We start from the raw sequence: 26,830 nt of genomic DNA, 5'->3' as shown, positions 1-26,830 counted from the left end.
GCTTTTATGGTGCACTTGTGTTCTGGTTAACACATAATAGTATGCTAATAGGACATAAAAATTTAGAGGTATTAGACTTCCTTTCCAGCAAAAAAATCAGGATAAAATAAGAGGTGAAAATGAAAATTAAATATTTTCTGAAATAGTAATGTAGTTAAATGTGAAAATGTGATTTTGATTTACAAAACTGTGATTAGCACCCAAACTACATTAATTGAATTAACCTATTCTTTTTTTATGTTTCTTTATTTATTTTGAGAGAGAGGGAAAGAGAGAGAGAGAGAGAAAGCAAGGAAGGGACAGAGAGAATCCCAAGCAGGCTCCATGCTCAGTATGGGAGCCCAGAGCCAGACTCGAGGCTCAATCCCACAGCCCTGAGGTCATGACCTGAGTCAAAATCAAGAGTTGGATACTTAACCAACTGAGCCACCCAGGTGCTCCCGAATTAACCTATTCTAATTTGGCTTGTTCTTGGTGCTAGAAGAACCAAAGAGAGCAGAGTATCCTTCTACCAAATTGCAGATTTCTCTCTGGTATGGATCACTCTCTTAATACAATAGGGAAAGTCAGACCTAGTCACAGACACTGGAAATAGAGATCTAAACAAGAAGACCCTGGGGCTCAGTTGGTTGAGCATCAGACTCTTGATTTTGGCTAAGGTTATGATCTCACGGTTAGTGAAATTGAGCCTGGGGTTGGGCTCTGTGCACTCACAGCGCAGAGCCTGCTTGAGATTATCTCTCTCTCTCTTTTTCTGTCCCTCCTTTACTGGTGCATGCTGTCTCTCTCACAATAAACAAACAAATAAACAAACAAACATTTTAAACAAGAAGACCCTGATCCTGTACCTCATGGAGTTAATACAGCGGTGGGGTGGTAGTGTGTGTGTATGTGCAGAGACCATAAGCAGTTTCAAGTTCACAAATACATAAATATGTTTAGAAAGTGGTGTGTGCTATTCAAGAAGTACAACAACAAAAAATAGGATGAAGAATGGCTGGGGGCACGGGGAATGATCATGAGTGGACTTTCTGAGAAATAATACCAGAACTAAATTAATGCTGAATAATATGAAGGATCTAGTCAAGGGAACATCTGGAGTACGAGAAATTTGATCTCCGTATTCTTACAGGTTACTCAGAATTGTGCTCCCAACGTGTATGTGTATTAGAGTTGAGGAGCAAGGAGCTGTCTGTTAGCTATTAATGATGTATAATTAAGAGGTATGCTTCAGGGCAACCAATTGATTTTCCTCTTTATCCTGATAGTAAACACAGCAATAGTAAGCACTCAGAAATGGACTAAAAATGCTCAACTGTATCTCCTTAAAGTTTAACAAACTTGCTGTGTGTGAAAAACAAAGTTGGTTTGGCCACAGAGGGACTGGATTCATTGCTACTCTTAGCTTTTCTTTTGAGTTCCATTGCATGCTCTGGTAACAGGAATCAGTAAAGGAGGCACAGGGTTTCTTGAACCATCATGTATCCTTTTGGCAAATCATTTTTTCTAGGAGTAACATCACCCCCTTATCTCTTTTTCTGTGTATCCAGGCCATAAGTAAAAGTGGACGGTCAAACTGAGTATCTTTATATTTAATTTTTTTTTTTAAGTATTACTCTCATAGCAGGCCAAGATTTAGCACAGAACTTTTCAAGAATATGTAGTTATCTTTCCATTTCAGGTGAGTACAGGAAATCTGTTCTTTTCATCTTTACTTTCATTCCAAAGTAGAAATTTCTCCAAATGCTTCATTCAAAATTAAATTGTTTATCTCTAACTAGACAAGGACGTGTAGTGGTAAATTATTGAAATTGATGAGATTTGATTGAATTTTCCTGAGTTTAATGTGTCTAATCAACATTACACTCACAGCATTATTATTTTCCCATTGCTTGCTGCTGTAACAGATGACAGCATTACCATGACCCAGGCTGATACTATATGAAAAAATGCACAAGGAAGTAGACAGTCTACTGTGGGCATTTGAAAAATGGAGCCAAATAGCATTTTCAGAAATGATTAAGTTTTTAGATGAGAGGGCTTAATTTTTTTTTTCACCAGAGAAACTAAAAAATCTCTTAATACAATTTTTGATAGGCTTTACCTCCATTCCAATTTGTAAACGAAACTATGATGTGATTGATAACACAACATTGTTATCAGTGATACCATTGAATGAATCATGGTGCTGTTCTTATCACAATCATGGCAACCAGAAATGGAGGAAAGAACTACTTTCTCAGAAAAAAACACAGTACAAAATCTTCACTATGTAACTTAAATGAGCTAATATTTGTCATCCAAACCATGACTGAGAAATTTTGCTTTTAAAAACAACTATCCAAGTGACCAGAATATTAAGTCATAATGGAAGAAGGTCATTATCATACTGCAGCTTCAGGTACTACAAATTAAAAAGATACAGAGCACTTCTTATAATTTGCAATCATGCACTAAAATGTTATAGAATATCACGTACTCTTAAAGAGTGTGTATGGCAATATATGCCTGAAATTATAAACCATTTTGACATTTTGTTCTACTCAAGTTGTGTATTTGAGAGCATATATCAATGACAAATTCAAGAAAACAGCTGGGCCAAGGTTAGAAGTTGGCAGTAAAGCATATAAGAAATACATTTCTGATCAGTTTTGTTTGGCATATTTCAACACCTGAGACCTGTTGAGACCCAGAAGCACTACTTGTACAGTGAGTATATTTAGTTTATTCAGCCTGTCAAAATTTTCAGCAATATACATCATTTTCTGTCATCATAAAGACATGAATACAGTTTGTCTACAAAGTACCAAATAGAGATTTGTTCATTGTAGTAGCTATCGATGCTCAAAGTAGGTACTGAAATCTCAAATGTATTTATCCACTATTCTGTACTGGATTTTTAAGACGTAAAAATATAAACTGTAGAATTATAAGATAATTTACATATCATCTTTCTAATGTAATTCAGTTATTTTATAGATGGGGAAATGGAAGCAGCGAATAGGTCTAGACAAGTACAGAGTGAGGGATGAGCAATGCGGTACTCTTTTTCCTTATACTCTATAACACCGAACAATCATTTTTGCTATTTTTATCTTAAAAATGCATGCAAATGGTAAAAAATTTTTGAAAATAAAGTGGTACACAAGGATATAAAATGAAAAGTATTTCTTCCTCAACTTCCAGTGCTATTCCCAGAGTTAAACAGGTCCAAGTGTATTTATGTACAGAAATGTACCAACTTAGCTTCATTTTAAAAATAGAGAGGGAAAAACAAATAAATAAAAATACAGAGAAAATCATATCATTCCAGTTTCCCATGTATTTTCTTTGTTTTCTTAATACCATATCTCAGAGATTTTATGGTATTTATACTATAGTATATTATGCTATATCATCTTTTTTAATTGCTACCTAATATTTTCTTTTATAGATTTAACAAAATGTACTTAACTAGTGCCTAATTTATGGATGTTCGGTTATTTCCAATTTCTTTTGTATTCAAAAATATTATAATAAACAGCCTTCTACATGTATTTTGTACTCATTTTAATATACATAATATAATCTCCTAGAATATTTACATTTAAAATGTTTATGGCTATTAAGAATTTTTCCTCATGAACATTGGTTTTTTTTAAGTTTATTAATTTGAGAGAGAGAGAGAGAGACTGTGCATGCAAGTGAGGAAGGGGCAGAGAGAGAGGGAGAGAGAGAGACTCCTAAGTAGATTCTGTCCTGTTAGCACAGAGCTCGATGTGGGGCTTGAAGCCATGAACTGTGAGATCATGACCTGAGCTGAAATCAAGAGTCGGACAGCTTAATTGACTGAGGAACCCAAGTGCCCCCCTCATAAACATTGCTCTAATATATACTTGTAACAGCAGTGTATGAGAATTCCTGCTTTTCCACAACCTCACCAAAACTGAGTTTGAACAACTTTTTTCCAATCTGAAAAGTGAAAATGATATTTTATCATTATTTTGATTTGCTCTTTTAATTTATGAGTTAGATTTAAAAACATTTAAAGTGTTTACTAGTGTTTGTATTTCTTTTTCTGTAAATTGGTATTAATTTTTTTTTTTTTACTTTTTCTGTAGAGGTTTTTATAAAATCTTTTATTGATGTGTATAACCGGTGTTTATATCACAGAAAGTAACACTTTCTGTTAAGGGGTGTTTAAAATATTTTTGTTTTGGGGGCACCTGGGTGGCTTAATTGGTTAAGCTTCTGACTCTTCATTTCTGCTCAGGTCACGATCTCACGGTTCACAGGTTCCAGCTCCCCATTGGGGCTATCAGTGAGGGCCCACTTGGGATTCTCTCTCCCCTGCTCTCTGCCCCTCCCCCACTCATTCTCCCACGCACGTTCTCTCTCCCTCTCAAACATAAATAAATTAACTTTAAAAAAAAATAAAAATTAAAATATAACATTTTTTAGTTTTTAATTTGCTGTTTGACTTTTACTATAGACTTTTTCTGTGGCTAGATTTATCAGTTAGTTCCTTTATGGTATAGAAAACTCCTATCAAAAAATTATCCATATTTTTTTCTAGTACCTTGGTGATTTAGTCTCTTTCAATATTTACATCTTTAATTCAACAAAAATTTATTTTTGTGCATTATATGTTTTAAAAATATTTATTAACACTTATTTTGGGGCATGAAAATAAATTTTTATTTCATTATTTGAAATAAAAGAGTCACTTTTTTGTCCCCTGAACTTTTTATAGGAAGTCACTAAAGCACTAAGGCAGAAAAAAAAAAGTGCTAGAATAAGAACTAAAATGTCAAAATGGCATGTTTTTCTTTTATTTATCAATCACTGATGTCTATTGTTTATGACATAGGTAAATCCCGAGAAACTTTTTTACTTGTGAGAATAAATTATTGTATTTTGATAATTCCAGCAATGATTAAATCAGTGAAAGCATCATAGAATAAATCAAACCCCTAGCGAGATACTTTTAACAGTAATTCCAGTTCATATGGTAATGTTAATTTTACTTACTTAAGAGAAGCACTTACTTATCAGTAAGACCTTATAGCTGTACAAATAAAATCAAAATATGAACGTTGTAATTTAAGCAGGATGCAATAGCCAGGTGATAAATAGACATATTTGTACCTTGAAAAGTTCCCTTCCAGTCACCTTCATTACCGAAGGGCATTTACTTCGTTTGCTTTTCTAAAGCTTAAAAAGCAGCTCAAAGACTAGAAGGGGTCTGATGGCTTTCATTTTTGAAAGTTTGTGAGTAAGTAAAGTAAATAATTAAGCTAGAAGAGTGGACTATTTAGCAATAATAGAATATTATTCAATTTAACAGCTATTCTATTCATGACTGGAATTGACAAGGAGAGACCTAAGGACAGGTGAGATGTGAAATCTAAGTGAGGGAGAGGAATCAGGAAATGTAATTTAACTTTTTTCTACCCTTTATTTTTAATAGAATGTTCATTTTTCTATTGTAAAAGTAAGACATCAGCATTGTAAAACTATTTGGAAAACACAAAAAAAGCAGAAAAGAAGACAATAAAATCACCCTTGATATTATGATTGTCACTTAGAAGATCAATCATTATTAACATTTTGATGTGTGTATGTGTGCGTTCAAAAATATAGGATTATACTCTGCGTGATTGTGGATTCTGATTGTTCAACTAGCAATATATTGTGAACATTTGTTTGTGTTAATAAATAAATTTTCTGTGGCATGATTTTTTGTTGATTTTATAGTGTTCCACTCAATGGACGTGTTATAATAATTTAGCCAATCTCTTACTCTTGGACATGCAAGTTGCTTCCAGTTTTTCTCTATTCAAAATAACATATGGGTCACCTAGGTGGCTCAGTCGGTTTAGCATCTGACTTCTGCTCAGGTCATGATCTCACGGTTCATGAGTTCGAGCTCCGCATTGGGTTCTGTGCTGATAGCTTGGAGCCTGGAGCCTGCTTCAGATTCTGTGTCTCCCTCTTTCTCTGCCTCTCTCCTGCTCACTGTCTCTGTCTCTCCCTGTCTCAAAAATAAATTAACATTAAAAAAATTTAAAAAATATAACATATGATGAATGTTGTTGTGTACACATTTTTATGAACATCCCTGATTATGTCCTTTGGATAAATTACTATAAGCAGAATAGAGTCACAAATATATGCGTTTTTCAAGCTTTTGACGCATTTAGCTATACCACTTACTTGTTGTTGCGGCTTGGTCGGCAGTCTTTGCAAGTGTCTGCTCATATCTTAATCAGTTCTTGATATGTAACTTTATATGGCTCAAAGAAAAACTATCAGTGGTCTCAGAAGGATGAGTACAGAGGGGTAGAGGAGGTCAACCAGAGTTAAGTGATGTTTTTGTCTAGGAGATGTTGCAGGCTGCCACAGGCTATGGAGGGCAGCTCCAAAATGAACTTGCATTTTCAGAAGCAGTTCAGACTCTGAATGTTAACTTGGCACAGTTGAAATGTCCCTATTTGCTTTGAGGCAATGGCTTGACCCCTCAGGCACACCCCATGTATTCAGTGATTGAGACCACTTACTCATACTAATCATTGCACACAGAAAATACATAAAAGATTTGTATTCATCACTCAATATATTTTGCTCCTCAAGAGTCATGAAACATTCAGGGTATATTAACTGGCAAATGCACACCTGGAGTATGTTACTTAGCTTTAGAAACTGCTAATTTAAAAAAATCAAATATTTAATTTTGAGGAAAAAAATCAGTTTTGGATTTTGAGCATATATATCATCTTTCATTTTGGCCCAATTAACCCAGCAGGTGTGTGCAAATTAGGTCACTACTTTGTCACCGTGGTAACATGCTTTGGGGAGGTGGATCTTAACCACCTCCAACACAGGTGATGTTGGCTGAGTTAGTATTAGGAGATGCTTTACAAACAAACAAGGCAGAATTTAATCTGTCAGAGTGTAGAAAATAGGTCTGATGCTGGGTGTCAACAGATAATATTCTGTGACATGAAAAATAAGTACAACCTCAAATTTATATCAACAGGAGATAGCTAATGAGCCTTAGAAACAGAACTTACACGTAAAACTTACTGACAGTCACTCACGAGGTGATTGCCTCAATCTGTCATGGAGCATGGGGTATGGGGGTCAGGGTCAGGTTCCCTGGAATTTAAGGATTTTTCGAGCTAAGTCATGGTTTTCAGCGGATCAACTCCTTCCTTTCCCCTCATTATAGGGACTAGAATCTAGTCAGTACCTAGGGGTTTTTAAAAGGACAGCGTCTCATCATTTCTTTTAAGTGCTATTTTGGATCATTATTTGGAATTGCTTATGGGTTAGGAAGTTGGCAGACTTGGTCTATGCCAGCACTCCAGCATTAATACAAGTCTCTAACTCAGGCTTCTTCTCACCAGGTGGAAAAATCAGACATGCTTCAAGATCGCTGGTAGAGATTGTGCAATCTGTTTGGCTGCTGAAGGTTCCAAATCATGTGGGCATTCTGCAGCCCCACAGAGTGGTAGAATTTCTTCACTTATCACTGACAAGTTCACACCTCTTTTGGTCATTAAAATTGTAAATCTGCATTATCAGATGCAGAAAACAGGCCAAACTAATGATAGTAAATGCATTTCCAAGAAAATGCATCTTCCATGACCTCTTTTAGCACCCACTTATGGATTATATTTTCATTGAGCCTGTGGGGCCAATTCATATGCGGCTTTATGTTTTTTGGTTTGTCCTCCTATATTGCCTTATATCTGTATCATTTGTTATAATTTTAAAGTATTTTTGTATACCATATTTCATTTTTTGTGGTATTTTACACATGGCATTTCAGAAACTCAAATCCCTCTAGTGTTTATTTTCAGTTGGTTGTGACCGCAGCTTTATTACTTATTTCATGTGTTTTCAATAGTTAATATTTACAAAACACTGAACAAACTCTTCAAGATTGCTTTCTATAATCTCCCTTTCCATGCGTCAAAGATGAGAGGTACAGAGAAGAGTCATAGTGACTTACCCTGTGTCACAGAGTGTATGAATTCACTTTCAAAGGAGGATCAAGGACCCCTGGTTTCCAGTTCTTTTTTTTTTCCTTTCTTTTTTTTTCTTTTCTTCTCTTATTCAAATCTCTCAGTAGTCTTCCGGGTTTGGAGACTTACAAAAATGGTGCCATTGCAAAGTGGAGAGCAGTTGACTCAACTCTTTATCTCTCACTTCTCCTTCAGCATATATTCTCTCCCTATACTCAGGTCTTCCTTTCCCATCTACTCCCCAGTGGATGCTGAAAAACATTTCTTTTGAAGAGTTGGTTCATAACGTACAGAAAGCCCTGAAGTCTCAGTAAAATCTGTTCTTACTAAGGGTAAGGGTAGGCATTTTTCACTGGTGAACAACATGTCATATCTACCCTGACGGTTAGTGGAACAAGGCCTGTGGCAGCACAAATTAGCATCGGAACAGAGCTTTATCACAGTGGAATCCCAGGTGGATTTAGGAATAAGACTCTAAACAAAAATATGTGGAGGGATTGAATCCATCAAATCTAATAAAGGAAATTATAGTAGATTCAGGGAACTTGGACCCTTGAATTGTAGTAACCAAGCTGGGGAAGAAATGGGCAGTTAAACAAAGTAGTGCTGTATCTTTCATTGTTTGATGAAATAATTTTTGCCCCTTTTAACTGGTATGTTGAAAAAAAAAGCCTGGTATATTTGAAACAAAGAGCTTACGCAGTCACTGAGCTGGTTGGTTTTTATACCTTCCTTTACTGAGTATTGTCCTTCAGTACAATACAGAGCCATTTCTTTGTTCTCACAAGCTAGCAGTTAAATTGTATGTAAATGTATGCAAATTAGATGCTGTCTAATAAAGAGAGTCATTAGATGGAAGAAATATTTAGTTTAGAAAAAAAAAGCAGGTGTATTGTGTAAAAGAAAATGTAAGGCTACAAAAAAGCCCAAACTTCTGTGGACAGTTATAGAAAAAATTATTAAAATAGATTTTTAAAAGACTTACGTCTTCCTGACCTTTCCTTTGTGCTTATATATATGTGTGTGTTTTTTAAATATTTACATATAAAACTAGGGGATTGGCTTCCTTCCCAGAATTACTGGAAGCACCTTCACCAGGAACATTTGGACTTGAATAATCTCCACAGCAGCATTTTCTTTCTTGAATTAAATGAATTGTAAAATGGATGATTGGCTCAGGAACACTGACTGCTTTTGTGGGTTCCTTTCCTTTAGGTTGAGAGGCTTATGGCTCCATGGTGGGTAGCTTGCAACTGATGATCTTGGCTACTTTAAGGTTCCCCTTCCAAGCTAGTCCACCCCAGCCTTATAAAAGCTACTGTAGGCTCCTTAAAAGATACGTACACCATAAACTTCTTTAGAGGAACCAACAGTTCTTTTCGAGCTTGATCAATGCTATATTGAATGTTTAGCACAATACTTAGCACTTACTAGGCACTCACATTTATTTTTGAAAGACTAAATGAATGATTGAGTAAATAAAGAAAAAGTAATTTGACATATGTTAAACATTTTAATGGTCAATAAAGTGGTTATGGGTATGTCAAATACCTTTGTAGTCCCCAGCAAACAGTTAGTAAAGCAATTGCCCAGATTTGCATACAGCAGTTACAGGTTAAGCACACAGTGAAATACATACTTTACTGTCTAGTTTCCTCAAGCCCACAGTAACAAATGTGTCAAGTGCTCACCATGTCCATCACTCATTGTGGCAGCTGTTGTGGGGGGCAAAGATGAAAAGCCAGAGTGGTTTCTCTCTGGGAGCTCCTAGTGTTCCAGAGGAATCAGACACATACCACCTACTTAAAACATAGCAAACCATACACAGTAGAGTTACAGCTAAAATATTATGGGAGCACCAGAAAAAGAGAGAGAGAGAGAGAGAGAGCAAGAGGGAGAGAAATTCTGACTGAAGAGTATCTGAGATGGTTTCCTAGATTCCTGGAGGAAAGTGGGATTGAAGGAATGAATCCTTTGAAGGTCACCAGGAGCAGATGGTTGGCCATGGTTGGTAGAGAAAAGGCAAGTTGCAGAATTCTCTAAGTTGCAGTACCAAGTTAATACAAACATACTAGATTTTCTTCTATTCTCTTATGCATTTCCAGCAACAGCTTGATTTTAACCTCTGTAGAAACACAAATGAGAGCTGTGTAATGGATACATGAATGACAAAAGCTAAATTATAACTCCAAGTCAAAATTCTAATCACATTCAGCTACTGAATAGGAAATAAGGCAAAGTATGAAAAAAATTTTATAACTTTTTAATTCTCAGGCATTAAATATATAAAATTATATTATTGTTCATAATGTTTAAGATTGTCCATGGTATGAAATAAAATTTAGGGGATAAGAGGTTTAGAGACCTAGAATTGGGGAATCTCATGTATAGGTAGTGCCTTACAGTTTACAAAGTACCTTCCTAAATTACTGTTTTATTTTATTATCACAGCAACTTTTGAGGTTTCAGAACTGGCCTTATTATTTCCATTTCACAGGTGAGGGAACTGAACTACTGAGAAGTTAAGTGACCTAGCTGAGGTCACAGGGTAAATATCAGAGCCAGGTTTTCCTGAAAAGCTGTTCAATTCTTTTCATATACCTCATTATCACCCAGAAACAATGCATAGGATAGTTCTATAGCTACATAAGAAGCATACATCCTGGGGGTGCCTGGGTAGCTCAGTCAGTTGAGCATCCAACTTCTGGTTTCAGCTCAGGTCATGATGTCATGGTTCATGTGATTGAGCCCCACATCAGGCTCCATGCTGACAGTGCAGAGCCTGCTTGGGATTCTCTCTCCCTCTCTCTCTGCTGCCCCTCTTTCAGTTGCACGTATGTTCTCTCTCTCTCTCTCTCTCTCTCTCTCTCTCAAAATAAATAAACTAAAAAAATTTAAAAAAAAGAAAGAAGCATACATCCTTGTTCTAATTTGATTCCAAACATTTTTTATCTATTTGGTTTTATAGCCACCTGTTGTCCATTTTGATATAGGTAAAATATGCAAGGCTGAAACTGAGGAATGCACACATTGGCAAAAATGGTTATTTTGATAACTGATATGGATATTAAAATCATGATGGGTCTATGGATTGAAAGCATTTTAATGTATTTTTCTTGACTTTTGAGTAAAAGAAAAGATTTCCATGTGAAGGTGCAAAATATGCCCTACCGAACTCATCTTGGAGGTAACCAAAGGGCTGTGGGACTAACAGCTTTTGATATTACTTAGTGCTTATTATTGTTATTATTATTATTTCTTTTTAATTATGCAGAGTGCTAATCAGTTTGATTATGCACAGTGCTAATCAGGTTAATTATGCAAAGTGCTAATCAGTTCTTCTTGAAGCACACGAGGAGAGCAGAGGTGCTGGCGGTGAATGGCGTTGGTTGATGGGGTAGTCACGGCAGTCATTCCTTATTAAGATAGGAGTAGACAAGATAGCAAGGGGATTTTTCCATAAAAATAAGGAGGAAAGGAGAGAGAACTATGAGCACACGAAAGACTGTGGTTTTGGCAGGACGGTGCTTACGCATCGAAAGCTGTTTTTCCCCCTGTTGCGTAGTTTGGTTGGATAGTCTCTGCTATATTTTGAAGGCACTCATTTGAAGCCAAAAAGACTGCACAGGGAAAGAAACAGAGTATTGTATAGCTAGACAAGTTGTCAAAACAACTTATTGTAGTTGGCAAGCACCAATTCCTGGGAGGACAGTAGAGGAAGTAGAATCTAATAGACCTATACATGAAAGAGGACATCAATAAAGAGAATTGAACAATTAAAGGAGTGCCATTCTGATAAAATAAACAGGGCCATCTCACCACCACATTGTTAGTGGGATGGCCGTCTGTGTAGCATATTTCCTGAGATGAACTGAGGGCTTCTTGGTGCTGGCAGTGGTCTCTACTGAGGGTGGTGATGACGAATATGACAATAAGAGTTTTATGTAATAGCTCCTAGTTGGATCAGCCTTGTTGCTGCAGAAATCAAAGTGAATTTTAATATTAACTTGCAGGTCTGTGCTTATTAAGCTGGGTGACTTCCTGTGAAGATGAGTTTATAGCAATATGTTCATATGTTTTTATAGAACAATGACCATGGAGCTCCCCTAGGAAAGCCCTTTTTATTCACTCCTCCTGTTCTATTCTGTGGTTTGATAAGCTATCATGAAATGCTGCGATACCCACTTGTTTGAATGTATTCAAAGAGCAGAAAGCATTTCAGGATTACTAAGTGAATATTCATTTTTTTTTTTAAAGAAATATGTTCGGTCCATGTGACTTTTCCTTTACTCTGGAATTTGAGCAGGAGATTTAGAAGTCATTTATAAAAGGGAGGGTCTGCTTCCCCCTTTACAACCTGATAAACCAAGTATTTATTTACTTTTCCTTTTCAGGCCTCTGCCTAAGTACAGCTCATCTTCACAAATGCCTGTAGTGAGCTTGATTTCTGGAAATGTCCAAATAATGGTAAGACTCCTACAGAGGCAAAGTCATGGGTGATATCTTCAGAGTAGGACATATTAATGAGGGATTTGTCCAGACAGCACTGGTATTGGAATAAAGACAGGCCTTCAGTTTTCATTTTTATTTTAACCAGGACCAATTTCATTTTAAAATATGAAGAGAATGTCATAAATCTTTGGTTTCCAAGGAGAGTCTGGAAAGGAATAGATTGTTAGAGGACAGCGCCCACAAATTGAGAAAGCCTGTTGGGGGCCCTTTGAGAATTTGGCTGGAAAATTCTGTTATAAGCAGTCCTTCTGCTCAGCTTCATGGGAACATGGTTTTAGAAATGAAACATTGCTTCTGTGTTCCCCATCCCCCCCAAAACTAAGATTAAGATGAAATGTTCATATTACCACTTTATCAAAAGTCTTTTGAGTTATTTCTTGATAAGTTTAAAAAATTCCCTTGGGGCGCCTGGGTGGCGCAGTCGGTTGAGCGTCCGACTTCAGCCAGGTCACGATCTCGCGGTCCGTGAGTTCGAGCCCCGCATCAGGCTCTGGGCTGATGGCTCGGAGCCTGGAGCCTGCTTCCGATTCTGTGTCTCCCTCTCTCTCTGCCCCTCCCCCGTTCATGCTCTGTCTCTCTCTGTCTCAAAAATAAATAAAACGTTAAAAAAAAAATTCCCAATGATTCTACCCAAAGGATACCTTGCCAGTTCCACTCATTGACAGTATACTAAACTTGATTTCTGATGAAGTCATTTTAAAGCAGAGACCTTGCTATGTAAGGCATTTTCAGAGGTTGCTGGAAGGTTTCAAGGAGAAAATGATATGAACCAAATGGCAAACAAAAATTAATTTAGCTAATATGTCCAAACTTCTGATTAATTACACACTTGCACCCACATCACACACACTCCCACACACAGACCCACTCATCCCTTTATGAAACTACTACTATTTTATAAAATGTGTATTATGTGCCAGTAAAAGTACCATTTACCATCCTGAATAATGGAGATGCAATTATTCAAAAAGAAACAAGTGCCCAGCATTATGGAGCTCACCCACACAGGACAAGATGGTATTTTTCTCATGATCTGCAAGCTTAAGAACACAGAGTTTGTACTTTATTCCTTCTCAAAACTTTTCTCCTTAGTAATCTATATAATTCAATTAGCTAGCACTGGTATCTTTATATTTGCTAAATAAGAAGTTGTACTAGATGGTTTCCAAGGTATCTTCATTTCAAATATGCTGTGCTAGAGTTATTTAGATAATCTGATTATACTATAAAATGAATTTATTCTCTATTAATGATGTGAAGAGCTTTAGGTTCATACACATTCTCTTAGACTTTGATCTTTGAGAAAATAAGGTAATTTTTGACTAATTTTGTGGACACAGCTTCCTTGGATTTAGGTCAAAATTGAATATATAAAGGGTGGACTTTGGAATCCACCGTTACTGAGTTTGAATCCTGGCTCTTTCAGTTACTAGCTGAGCAAGTCATAACTGCTTTGAGCCTCTGTTTCCTCATAGTTCCTATTTCACAGGGTGGTTATGAGTATTAGTTGAAATAAACTATATAAATCACTGAAGTCAATGCCCAGCGGCACCCTGGAACATAGCTTTGCTCCATAGTCAGTCCCTTTTTCATTTCTGGCAACTGTAGCCTTTCTGGCTCTTGCTACCAAAAATATCTTGAACTAATTCAACTTCCTTTCCCCAAGCTGCTTTTTCTTGCATTAAGCCTGTACTTCAATTAACTTGGTATTTTTTCTCCCATTACATCTTTATAGTTTATTTCTCCTTGCTCTCCTTCTTATGTACGTTGACTACTTGCCTGCTTTTTCTGAGTCAATTTTTGGGTACTTGTGTTTACCATATGTAATATAGCCTTGATTGCAACAACAAAAAATATGTGCAACTATAACTCAAGTCAATTATACAGAAATATGCTGTTTAAGTCAGAGCTGGACTATAGTTGTTTATGTTTTTGATTTCCTGACCATACTGGAAACTTCTTGAGGGCAAGGATAGTGTCTTTAATTCTTGTATTCCCAATATTTATCATGTGCTCTACCAAGAGGAATCTCACAAGCTAACAAGGGGCAAGAGTTTTAAAACAGTAACACATATGATCTACGAGTAGGAAAAGTGTTGAGGAAGAGAAGATGTTGAGGCTTCGTGTAGTAGATACTGGGAAGGCTTCCAAGAACAAATAATGTCTAAGTTTGCCCTTTAAAAAAAGTTCTTATTTTCTTTTCCTGGAGGAAAGAGGGAAGAAAAATAAATTTTATGCAGGAATAAGAGCTTGTGTGTACAAACAGTTGATTGGTGGCAGGAAAGCAGGGGATCAGGTGACAGAAAGGAAGTCTAGAAAGTTAAATTGGGAATGTATTATGAAGGACCTACAAGCTGTTTAATGTTTTGTGTGAATAATCTTCACTTTCCAACATGAATGTATTTTTGTGTTCAAGACAACACTATGTCACAAGAATATGGACAGGAGCTTTTTTATGTGTGAAAAAAGAAATGGTGAGATTTAGCAATCAATGAATGCAAGGAAAAAACAATGAGGGATCATGTCAGAAAGAAGGTCTGAATCCAAGTCCAAGCTGGATTCCATACTTGCTTTATGACCTTAATTCACTTCATCTTCCTGAACCATGTATCCTTTAACATCACTTTCTAACTCTCATTTAAATGTATATGAGTTTAAGTCACTTCTATTGATTATAATTAAAGAGGGCTCCTACTTTGGATGGTTTGGATCTCATGATTTGAAGACGATGGTCTTGTTTAATGAGAAAAATGAATTTTGTACTAGTAGCACATGTAACGTTAAGTCAGAGGTAAGATATTTGGGGAGGAAAGGAAAATGAATGAGAACAATATTGTTCTGGCCAGAAGAAGGTGAAAAGGTCTTCTAAAAATAAAAATAAAATGATGGCTATCAGAAGACTGTAAGAAGGCAGAGATAGTGAAAAATCGGTTTAATGGATTTTTGCATTTGGGGCGTAGACATAGACCCATAGACCTGATGAAAAAAAGATGCCAGGGAGTAACCTAACTTCCCTACCCTGTGTGTTGAAAGTTAACTATCTATGACTGATAACTAACCAAAATATGACATGGGAGATGCGATGTGCAGAGGATTTAATAAGAGGATAGCAGCAAGTGGTTTACAAAATTTGAGGCCTGCATATTTTCATATGAGTGCTCATATCCCTTGACTTTCTTCTATCACAGAAGAAAATTCTTCTCAGTTCCCCTCCTTCCCTTCCTTCTAAGAATTCTGTTCATGCTGGTGAAGTGTCAGGACTTTGGTAATGTAGAACCAGGGGAATGGAAAACAACTGGAAAAGTGACCTTGGCTGGGGGAGGGGCAGATGACTTACCGAGTGGCAAGAGTTTACTAGAATAAGAGGAAAAGAACAGAGATGGGAAGAACAATGGGAAGAAGAAAGGAGTGGGGGATACTTGTGAGGAAAAGACAGGATGAGGAGAGGTCGGTGCTGGAGGTGAAAATGAGAGAGATTCTAGGGCACTGTTTCTGTCCATATTCAATGTGGCTAAGACAAAGAGGAGGGATTCTTCTCTCCCTCTTTTTGGTGTGTTTTGTTTTGTTTTGTTTTGTTTTGTTTTGTTTTGTTTTGTTTTGTTTTGAGAAACTAAACAAAATGGGCTGGTTTTTTTTCTTTTGTTTGTTTTGTTTTTTAGTGTGTTTTCTCTTTGGCAGCTTTTTTTTTTTTTAATCAAGATTAGGTAAAACATCGCTACAATTTTGTTCTCACATTTCCACCTCCATCACCAACACAACACAGTGAAGAAGTGAGGCTCAGAATTATCCCAGTGTTCAGGAATCTGTGGGCTTCTGTGATTTATGCTCTGTTTATCAGTTGTTTTTGATGTTAAGTTTAACACCAGAAAAATACAGGAGAGGAAGGATGATGGCCGACTAGTATGTGATCTGTATCAGATGACAGTTCCCTCAAGATGGCCTGATTCTAGTACATTTCACCTTCGTGCTGCTCTTAATTCATGTTTTTTTACTTGTGAGGGGTCAGCTCTGCAAAGCAATTTCATATTAACCACAGCAAATTCATGCTTAGGTTCAGAGGAAAAAACTTTTTATTTCAGGCACTATTATGTTTTGGAATAATCTTTGCAGGATGAGAGGTAATTAATCAAGATTCCTATAAGAAATGATAGCAAGTAAACATTATCTGATAAAACGCTGTTAGTTGTCGTTGTTATTTAGGAATTAGTTATAGTTCAACCAGCGTAACTGTTGTGTCATGAAATCATTCTCTGTAAGATTGACTACTGACATATGTGGACATACTTTAGTTGATGTGTCTGGGAACTTGGTGCCACCCCAGGGCTGGGATTTCCACGTCTGTGTGAAGACTTCCTGACATAAATAACATCTTTTATAAGGTGAACTGTATACATTATCTAATGTCCATTTGGGAAACTTTCTTGTGTTTTTACTTTTGGCATTTAAAAAAAAAGAACACAGTTTAATAAACCCACATTTATTTTATTGTATTTTAAAAAGGAATTCCCACTGGATTATGTAACGTTAAACATATGGCTACACAAAGATTAGAAAAGCTGTGGCCATCAGGAATAAATATTGGTAATAACACTGATAGAATTTCACACATGCAGTTTAATGTGTGAAAAGTAAGAAAGACTTCCATAGAACTCAGATAAGGAAATAGGCTTGTTTTTTAACAAAAGTATAAATGAAGTCGTTTGTTATTAAAATGGTAGCCTTTGAAATTGGCTTCCTGCTTTCGCACAAGAGGAAACACTTTAAGTTAGGTGATTTTTTTTCCCTCTGATGAGAATGAAAAATAATCAAAACAATCTATGCACATTTTATTATGAAAAAAACCTTGGAAGAATTCTATTGGTATAAGCTAATGCGAGATGACAATTTGTTTATTAAAAAGTGTTTTTCATGTCCTCTTCTATTGGCCATGCGCAACTGTTATAAACAAAGATCCTGTGTATGGTAAAGGATTTGCATTCCTTTGCATGTTTAGGCATTCTTGAGCAGGACTTATTTTTCTGTTTATCAACAGTACTCCTCAGGTCTTTGTACAATTATGTGTACATTAGCAGTGGCAACGTTTGAGTGGGCAGTAAGGGTTCCTTAAAGTAGCCAAAAGAATAGAAATATTCATTGTATTGGTTTTGGTGCTTTGGGCCAAATACATTTGCTCCACAAGAGTCCCACTGCACAGGACAAACTGCTATGTTCAGAAGACACGCAGGCAGCTGAAGAGTCAAGAAAAGCTGCACTGGTTTTGTTTGGGGAGGGCCTGGCTTTTCATCTGCCTGGGAAAGGAACAGGCCTTATTGCCAGTTGCCAAGCGTTCTAATGCTGAGAAGTGTGTCAGCTGTGGTTACTCTGGGGATTTGGTTGACAATAAGCACTTTTCCTTGAGAAAATCAGCATAGATGCCACACATTGGAATTGTACAAATTGCTTTTATTTTCTATTTTAACAATTAAAGAATTTAATTTGCTTTTCCTTCTTTTCCCAGCTGTTGCAGCTTCCTTATTTTTTAGCTCAGATGATGGGCGAAACACACACTCTCTTAAGAGGAAAGCCCACTTTTTTCCTCCTGTGTGGACTTCTTGAGGTCACGTTACTGGCTAACCCTAACTGAATAATGATATTTAGAAGGAGACGTTCAAGGAGAGATATTTGTGAGTGATGGCCGTGGTGGATAGGAGTGATTAAGTCAGTATTTCAAGGGTATCAGTGTAAATCACATATGTTAGGAAACTTCAATATGCCATTTCTAGGGTGTTTTTAGCTGAAAAACTTGGGGCCCTAACCTGTTCCATAGAGAAGTCTTTTTATTCCCCATAGTTTATAGCTGGGAACAAAGTACATATGTAGGAGCTGGATTGGTTGGATTAGTGCACTGTAAGTCAGGCATTAAACAAACCTGACCTTTTCTGTCAATTAATTCCCTGTAACCTTTTACCTCTGTAAGGAGAAGTTCACTTCTGTATTCTCACTGAGTTTGTCATTATGGTAGGGAGCCAAAATTCCCTTCCATGTTACTTAGGGAAAGATGCTAGTAGCTTTTATTCTAGATGTCCAGATCAAACCAGTGTCTCTACCATCTCTTCTTTTACAGAAAGAAGCTAAGCATCTAACCTGCTGCAAATTGTGTTTTAACCACTCCCCTTTGCCCCCACTCCTTTCTTAAGAGCCCAGGGCCCACAGACTATTCATCTTCTTCCTCTGCACTGATCTTTGCTCTCATTACTGAAGGAGGCTTTGTCCTTTTATAATTTCTTTTATGTTGGCTTTACTTGGGAAAGAAATTTAAGAAGCATTTATTGACTATTTCTGTATGTCAGACACTAGGCACTTTACATGCCATTATTTGTCGGGTTCTCTAGAGAAACAGAACCAATAGGAGATATATATGTATATATACATTATACATAAACACAAATCAATAGGAGATATACATATGTACAGAGTTGTATTTATACATATATGAAGTTATTTTAAGGCATTAGTTCACATTATTATGAAGACTGATAAGTCCCAAGATCTGCAGTTGGCAAGCTGGAGACCCAGGAAATCGATGGGGTGGTTTTTGTCCAAAGGCCAGTAGGCTCAATACTCAGGAAGGATCAGTGTTTTAGTTAGAATCCAAAGAAAGAAAAACACTGATGTCCCAGCTCAAAGGCAGTAAGTTAAGGGGATTTCTCTGTTACTCCAAGGAGGATCTGCTTTTTTGTTCTATGCAGTCCTTAGGGAGGGCAATCTGCTTTACTCAGTCTACCAATTCAAATGTTAATCTCATCCAGGAACACTCTCATAGATACACATAGAATAATATCAGACTAAATATCTGGGCACTCTGTGGCCCAGTGAGGCTGATACGTAAAAGTAACCATCACACATGGTTTACCTAATTTACTCCTGGACAAAATAAAGCCCAAAACTCAATGAGGTAAATACTATTGGTTATTATCACCAAATTTAATGATTAAATGTATGATTTCTATAGTGAGATTGCCCTTAGTCAAATTCCATCTCCCCCGCTTGCTGTCTAACAATAAGCAAGTTACTTAACCTCAGTTATCTCATGTCTAAATTGGGGATGATAGTATTATATACCTTGTTGAGTTATTTAAGAATCAAATGAAATAATACATATAAAACACTTAGCTTTGAAGACTGGGACATAGTGTAGTACTCAGTGAAGGCTAGCTACTTTTTATTTACACAAGGAAATAAAGGTTCAGGGAGATTGAGACCCTTGCCCAAGTCACATAGCTAGTAAGTGGTGAAATGAGGCATTTAGTCATTCTTCTCTGCTAACCTCTATTTTGCAGGGAAGCAGTATAATGTCATAGTTAAGGCTCTGGTGTTAGACTCCATGAGTTCACATCTTGACTCTTTGACTTACCAGAAACTTTAGGCAAGTTGCTTAACTTCTCTATGTCTTAGTTTCCTCATCTCTAAGATAGGAATAAAATAGTATCCTTCCCAGACTAACAAAGAATCAAAAGATTTCTAGGGATATTGCTTTCATCTATAAACTTTAAGTGATAGAATTTCAGCCACAGGAAGACTGTAGAGGAGAGATTTCTTCAGTTGCCTTCAAATTATCCCAGCTGTTCCTAAGATGGGTAAGATTTATGAAATCTAGAAAAGTATTAAAAGCACATTAACATATTATAGATAGCATTGCTTTGAAACAAATTTCTTAGAAAACTTGTTTTTTTGAAAGAGAGAGAGAATAAAAATAATGTTTTTCGTTCAGAATAATTGTATGTATCCTCCAAATGAAGTTGAAACCAATGGATGGGAGGTGAAAATAAGTCAAGGAGGAGTCCATTGTGGGATGAAAATCCTAGGACCTCATTTTGTAACTCTCTTGTGTGTTTAATAGAAGCCATAAAAGATCCACTATCTGGGACCAGATATTTCTCTCTCCACTATATAAGACAAGAAGGCTCAGAATTTCAGAATGTTGTATCTGATTTGTCATCTGTCAACCAAAAGCCGCTGAAAAGGCAAGAGCCCTGGAGAACTGTTTTCCTACATATGTATTTGTTTTTAGACAAATGTGTTTGTTTGAAGGTCTAAACACCATGGAAATGGGCACCATGGAAATGCATAGTTGGGGGGGTAGAAGCCCTAGAAGTATTGACTCAATCCTTGATCCTTCTGTGTGATGGATTAAATGCCACATGCTTCAGTTTGCTGTGTGTGGGGTCCTTCAGCACAATTTATAATAAACAGCAATCCTGTATGAAGGACATAAGAAACTTACTGACTTTTTTTCAAGAGATTTATGAGAGGTTGGTTGTCATCTGGATGTTGCTTAGGCAAAGAGCACTCCAGAGAAAAATCATTGTGTGTCTTATTTCCCCCTCACTCCAAAATATTTATTTACACTTGAAATCAGGTTAAAATTAATATTAAGGGTAGCCTTGAAGGGGAAACATAAAACCCATGTGCAGGTTGAGTGGAATGTGGAAACAAGGGGAGAAATGGGAGGCACCTTCTTGCCTGAGAGTGGGGGGAGAAACCGGAAGTGAATTGCGTTTCATCGTCACCACTTTTGTATTCTCATTGATTTGTTTTTAACTTTAACTCCTGAAGCTGGTGGTGGAAACCTTCCTTACCAAGTTTCTCTCTGAGTTACCTACCACCCACCTGCCTGCTACAACTTGGAATCGCAAGTAGGCAATAGTTGTAGATATTGTTATGTGAAAACAAATGGAATCAGATGAAAATTTAGCGGGTAAACATCAGATGAAAATGTCTTCTCTGGTATGAGATAGCAGTTACTTTATCATACCCTTTTTATTTTCATAGAACTATTAGGATTATTTATTTACTTATTTGTGGCAATTGACATGAACAACATTACTCAAAGAAAAAAAATACTTAAGAAATAGGAGACCAGGAAAGAAAATGTAATTGTGTCTAGAAACCTTTTTGCCTTAGCTAAATAAATAAGAAATGATAAGACATACAATACAATAAGAGATGAGAAAGACTGAGGTTCAAGCAGACTGCTTTATTTAATTCCATTTAATTTTATTGGGTTGAATTTGATAGAGACAATGTCAATGGACATGTACAGGGAGATTGGTAGAAGCATGCCTGAGGCTGTTGTATCATTGACATAAATGTGTGTAAACAGAAAGGGAATGTTGAGTAATTCTATATACAAGAGTAATTTTTAGATATCAAATTTCAGTATTACAAATGCACAGGGCAGCAGGTTGAGGCAGATCTGTTACCTGTATTTAGTTCTTGATTTCAATATACTGAAAATCCAATGTAATTTTTAAAATTTTCTTCATTTGCCAAAAAGCACTTAGAATGTTTTGCCAGCATTGCTGAATTCCCAGCTAAAACATATATTTCAGCTTTATTTTTGGAGGAGGAACCTTAAGTAGGCTGCTAGAAATGGTTAAACGTCAAACTTAGGTTGCCTTGGACCCCTTGGTTTTCTTACAGAGCTCAGCTTCCATAGCATATGTGAAGAGTCAGTTTACAAGTAGAAATATGTACAAAGGCTTAATTTTTAAAATTTATTTTTCATGTTTTATTTTATATTTGAAAGAGACAGAGTGCAAGCAGGGGACAGACAGAGAGATGGAGACAGAACCTGAAGCAGGCCCCAGGCTCCAAGCTGTCAACACAGAGCCCGATGCAAGGCTTGAACTCATAAGCAGTGAGATCATGACCTGAGCCAAAGTCAGGCACTTAACTGCCTGAGCCACCCTTTTTTTTTTCTCATGTTTTATTTTATATTTGAGAGAGACAGAGACCGAGCAAAAGCTTAATTTCATGTAAAAGTAAAGCCAAAAGAACCGAGATTGTTTTAGAGAAACCAGACATCTCAAGTGGATTATCAGAGTGAAATTAATTCATTTATGCATACTCCTCAACAAGCTATACTTTGGTCAGTTATGCTTTGAGAGAATTTGTGTAGTAGAAGGAAGTAGCACATGTTATAGTCCCAGAGGGTGAACACGCGTGAGACTGCCAACCTTCGTAGCAATAACTTTTCTAATTAGTCCATATGTGATAGGGAGTTGGGAAGACCTTATTTGTCTTATATTATTTTGTGTACTTATTTCTTTTCATTGAAATGGTGTTATCCTTAAATTTATCTATTAAGAGCTGCATCTGGATTCCAATTTGGGACAGCCCAAATGAAGCTGAAGACTTGTATAGATGAAGCTGAGAATTGACAGTATAGGTAGGTAAAATAGATGACTCATACCTTCCAGAACTCACCCTCATGCCTAAATGGTCTTCCATGCGTTAATCAATTTGTCTAGGTAATTGTCAGATAGCCACTCCATTTTATGGAGATATGTTTTAATTAATCAGTACACCTACATTTTGCTAAAGTTTCCTTATGGGCTGAATTATCATAACATTAGCAAGTTAGGATAGTAAAATGGTAAACACAAACAAACAAGAATCACTGGTTTACAGAAAGTTCTTGCCTTGTAATTACATTATATACAAAGATATCCTCCTCTCAGACACATAAACAATAATTTAAGCTCTGCAGCAACAAGCACCTTGTCTTTATTTGTAGAACCTCTTACAATACCTGGCATATAGTGTGTGTTCAACAAATGTTTATTAAATAGATGAACTCTATTATAAAAAGACTCATTGTTACTCTAGATTTACCTACACATTAGGTCAAGTCAAATCTCTTCCTTTTTCCCCAATTTCCAAGAGCAAGCATTTGTGTAGGCTGTTCCCAACATACAAACAGGTTGTGTTACAAAATCTAGACAGTTGAGTCACTTGGAACCAAGGATTCTTCTGTCATTCATACATTGATCACAAGTATTGATTCACCGTACATTCTGGCCTGGGCACAGTCCTAGTTCCCAGTGGTGAGCAAGAAACAAAGTCTTGGTGTACTCTAGCTCTTAGAACAGTGCCCAGCACATATTGAATGCTCAGTAATTGCTAACTGCTCTTTTTAAAGATTGACTCTCCTATTTTCAGGGATGTTTATTCAGAGCCCTTAGCCTCTATGCTGAGTTATCAGCTTATGCTATTTTAGGTATATTCTTACTTTATTTCATTAATCTTCCCTTTCAAAAAGAAAAATATATCTCTCTTTATTATTATTATTATTATTATTATTATTATTATTATTGCTGTTTGGTCTTGGCAAGCTATGAGCCCTTCCATGTTATTCTCACCTGAAAATAATGAAGATGTGATCATCTAATTCACATGGAGAACACAGCAGAACTTAGTAAATTAATGTTTGCATAGTGCTTAGAAATGTGAGGTTAAATTTGCTAAGAGAAATATACAGAACTATTATTGCCGCTAAAATTATGATAGACATTTTTTCCTATACCAAAAACACCTCAGTTAATTGGTGTTCATATTTTAAAAGTTGAATGTACCTTAAAGAAAATGTTCAATGTATATCTAAGGAAAATAAAGATCATGCCATTTCATTATTATGTGATATAAAACATGTCTAAGAAATCACTAGTTTGGGGTCAGTATATGATATTTAGGACTTTATGATTCTCTGGTCTGGACAGATGGATGATTGCTTCTTCTAATATAAATGACAGTTGGCAGCTCTGGTGAAATGGTTTCCAAAGTCTTCTGCTTTTCGCCTCTCTTCTTTAGCTGTTGTGGTCTTGGACTAAAGTAGTAATGCACTCCAATTCCAAGAGCAAGGAGGGCTTTTGTTTGATTTGTTGTTGTTTTGTGGGGTTTATTTGGTGTGCGTGTGTGTGTGTGTGTGTGTGTGTGCGTGTGTGTGTGTGTGCATGTGTGGGTCTTGTCAGCCCTTTGGTTAACTCCATCCATTCAGTGGTCTAGCCAAAATGGCAGACCATAAATGTCCCACAGCAACAGGCTGTGATTTTAAACCAGGTCTGAAGACACTCTTCCCAGAATAGTGATTCTTCCATGTTTACTTCAAACATTGTCTAGACTGTGAAGGGTCATTGTATGTGATGCTCTCTCTTCAGCAGATGGAATGAGTTTAAATTGGAAAATTCAAAGCTGAGTATCTTAGCTGTAAGTTTTATTTATTTGACAAATATATAGTGACTACCCACCATGTGCATTAGGCACAGTTCTTGGCACTAGTGATACCACAGGGGATAAGACAAGTCTGGCTCACCAAGCTTATATTTTAGTAGAGAAGACAGATAAGAAGCAAGTAAATAGATAATTTTAGGAAAGAATAAATACAATGAAGAAAATCAAGCAGGGTATGGTAGCAAGGGTGGGGCGTGGCAAGCTCTTTTAGAATATTAAGTTCAGTGTAGATTTCCTGAAAAGGCAATTTTAGAAGAGACCAGATAAAAGAAAGAGAGTGAACATGCCAGTCTCTGGAGAAAGAACATTCTAGGCATAGGTAAAATAAAGTTTGCAAGCCCTGAGGTGGGACTTGGCCTGGCATGTCCCAGGAAAGAAGGAATACTTTATGACCTTTGACAACCTCTAAAATCCTGAAGAGCCAGGTAGAAACTGACCCATATGATGTACACTTAATTTTCCTTATACAACCTTATATGGCAGAAGACATTGAGGCATCCTTACAATGTGAGTTCCAGTCTTAGATTTTAAGGTGTCTTCATGCTATTTTTGATTTTAGTAAAACCATAGAAGGATTGAATGCCTTGTCTGGTGGCACAGGACCAAATCTCTCCTAGTAACACCTGAAGTTTATTCCTCCAAGAGTGCTTTGAGAAGTAATGCCACAAGACAGTTAATGCACATCCATGAGAGATGCAGGATGACTGTAGGGCAAGAGAGATGAATGAATGCACACCTGTAGGTGCTCTTTTATTTTTTAGCCTTTCTCCACTTAGAAAACATCTACCCTCATGATCACCTATAAGCACCTTCTGCCCACTGGTTGAACCGATCTTGTTAGATGCAGGAGTATGAGGAGCGTCTGTTGTAATGTTGTAATCCATAATATTTTTCTGCCTCGGGAAACCTCTGCTTGTTCTGAAGATACTGACATATCTTATATTATGGCACCCTTTCTTAAAAGTTTATGAAGATAAAAGAAAATTAAATTTTGACATACTTGGAGTTGCTGTCTCCTCAGTGGAAGCCTATGGCAAATCATTTCGTAAAACACATAATCAGATCCTCACTTGGACATAATTTCAGAATTTTGTATATATGGTATTCACAGTGGAAAGAAATTTTTCTCCAATACCTTCTATAGTATTGGAACATGAAAGGCGAGTTAGTCCCTTATCCTGTCTTGTCTATTAAAGATTATTCAAAGCCTCAGACTTGAATCTAGATATGTAGAACGAACCGCAAGCAGATGATGCCTGTTAGTGACATTGTAGTTGTGAAGTTCAGTTTGAACCTTTGCTTTATCTAATTCCACTGTCATTTACTCTGTGCCTTTACAAAAATAATTGGAAAAAAAAATAGTTCTTCACTGACTATTGCAGTCTTTTATGAAAGACTACCTTCCCAAGGTATAATACAGACTACAGTGTGGAATATTGGAGGCTGTTGTAGGACTGTTTGGAAATAGCTTGATACCTGAAGGATAGTTCTAGACTCCGAGGGAAAAAAAAAGAATACCATAAGAATTCATTCCTCCTCTAACTCAGTGCTTTGAGTAGTAAAAGCATATGGATTCTGAAACAAAAATATGATTTCCTTACTCAAAGTTAAATACCACCTCCCCCAAATTAAAGAAGAGAGGGTCAGGGGAGGGTGAAAGGAGGAAGGAATGGGGAAGAAAAGAAGGAAAGAAGGGGAAAAAAGGGGAAGAAAAGGAGAGAGGGAAGAAAAGAGAGGGAGGTAAAAAGGGACAAAGAGGAAGAATGATTCTTTTGACATGTAAAATGTTTCTATTAAATTCTTCATTTTCTGTTTTTTCTTTAAAAATATTGTTTTGTCTCATTATAAAACCTTGAAAATTTAAGGCTGACTGGTATACTGTAAGAAGCACTAAGTAAATGCAATTTCTATTTTTAATAATGATAGCTCAAATTTCATGTGAGCTCACACCAGCTCTCCAATGTAATTAAGTTTATGGCTTTCTTAGGCACTTTCAAATATCCACAATGTGTAGTTAACGATATTTTTTTTTTGGATAAGTATTAGGACACCACAATGGTGATGCTGTAGCAGCTGGTATCTATACTAAAGTAGATGCAACCAAATAATGGAAATCACAACATATTTTGTCTAAAAAGGCTCATGACAGAGAAGCCCTGTTTGAGCAGAATTTCTGAAGTGATAAAGGGCTGACGTATTTGAATGAAGAAAAGGGGTGTGAAGCAAAGACTGTACTTTGAGACTGCAGATCTCCTCTG

At 36.6% G+C, this 26,830-nt stretch overlaps 1 protein-coding gene across 3 annotated transcripts in view; it reads left to right on the top strand.

The window, feature by feature from the left end:
• ZBTB20 (zinc finger and BTB domain containing 20) overlaps window positions 1-26,830 on the top strand; it is a 785,615-nt gene that overhangs the window by 222,127 nt on the left and 536,658 nt on the right. The window contains exon 5 of one of the 3 annotated variants that reach the window (XM_043595980.1): window positions 12,404-12,476. The exons of the other annotated variants lie outside the window; for them this stretch is intronic. The gene's annotated coding sequence lies outside the window, so the exon portion shown is untranslated. The remainder of the gene's footprint in view (window positions 1-12,403; window positions 12,477-26,830) is intronic. 3 annotated transcript variants of the gene reach the window in all.

The sequence above is a fragment of the Prionailurus bengalensis genome, chromosome C2 (genome assembly GCF_016509475.1).
Source record: "Prionailurus bengalensis isolate Pbe53 chromosome C2, Fcat_Pben_1.1_paternal_pri, whole genome shotgun sequence".
Taxonomy (NCBI): domain Eukaryota; kingdom Metazoa; phylum Chordata; class Mammalia; order Carnivora; family Felidae; genus Prionailurus; species Prionailurus bengalensis.
This window is presented reverse-complemented; position numbering and strand designations above follow the sequence as displayed.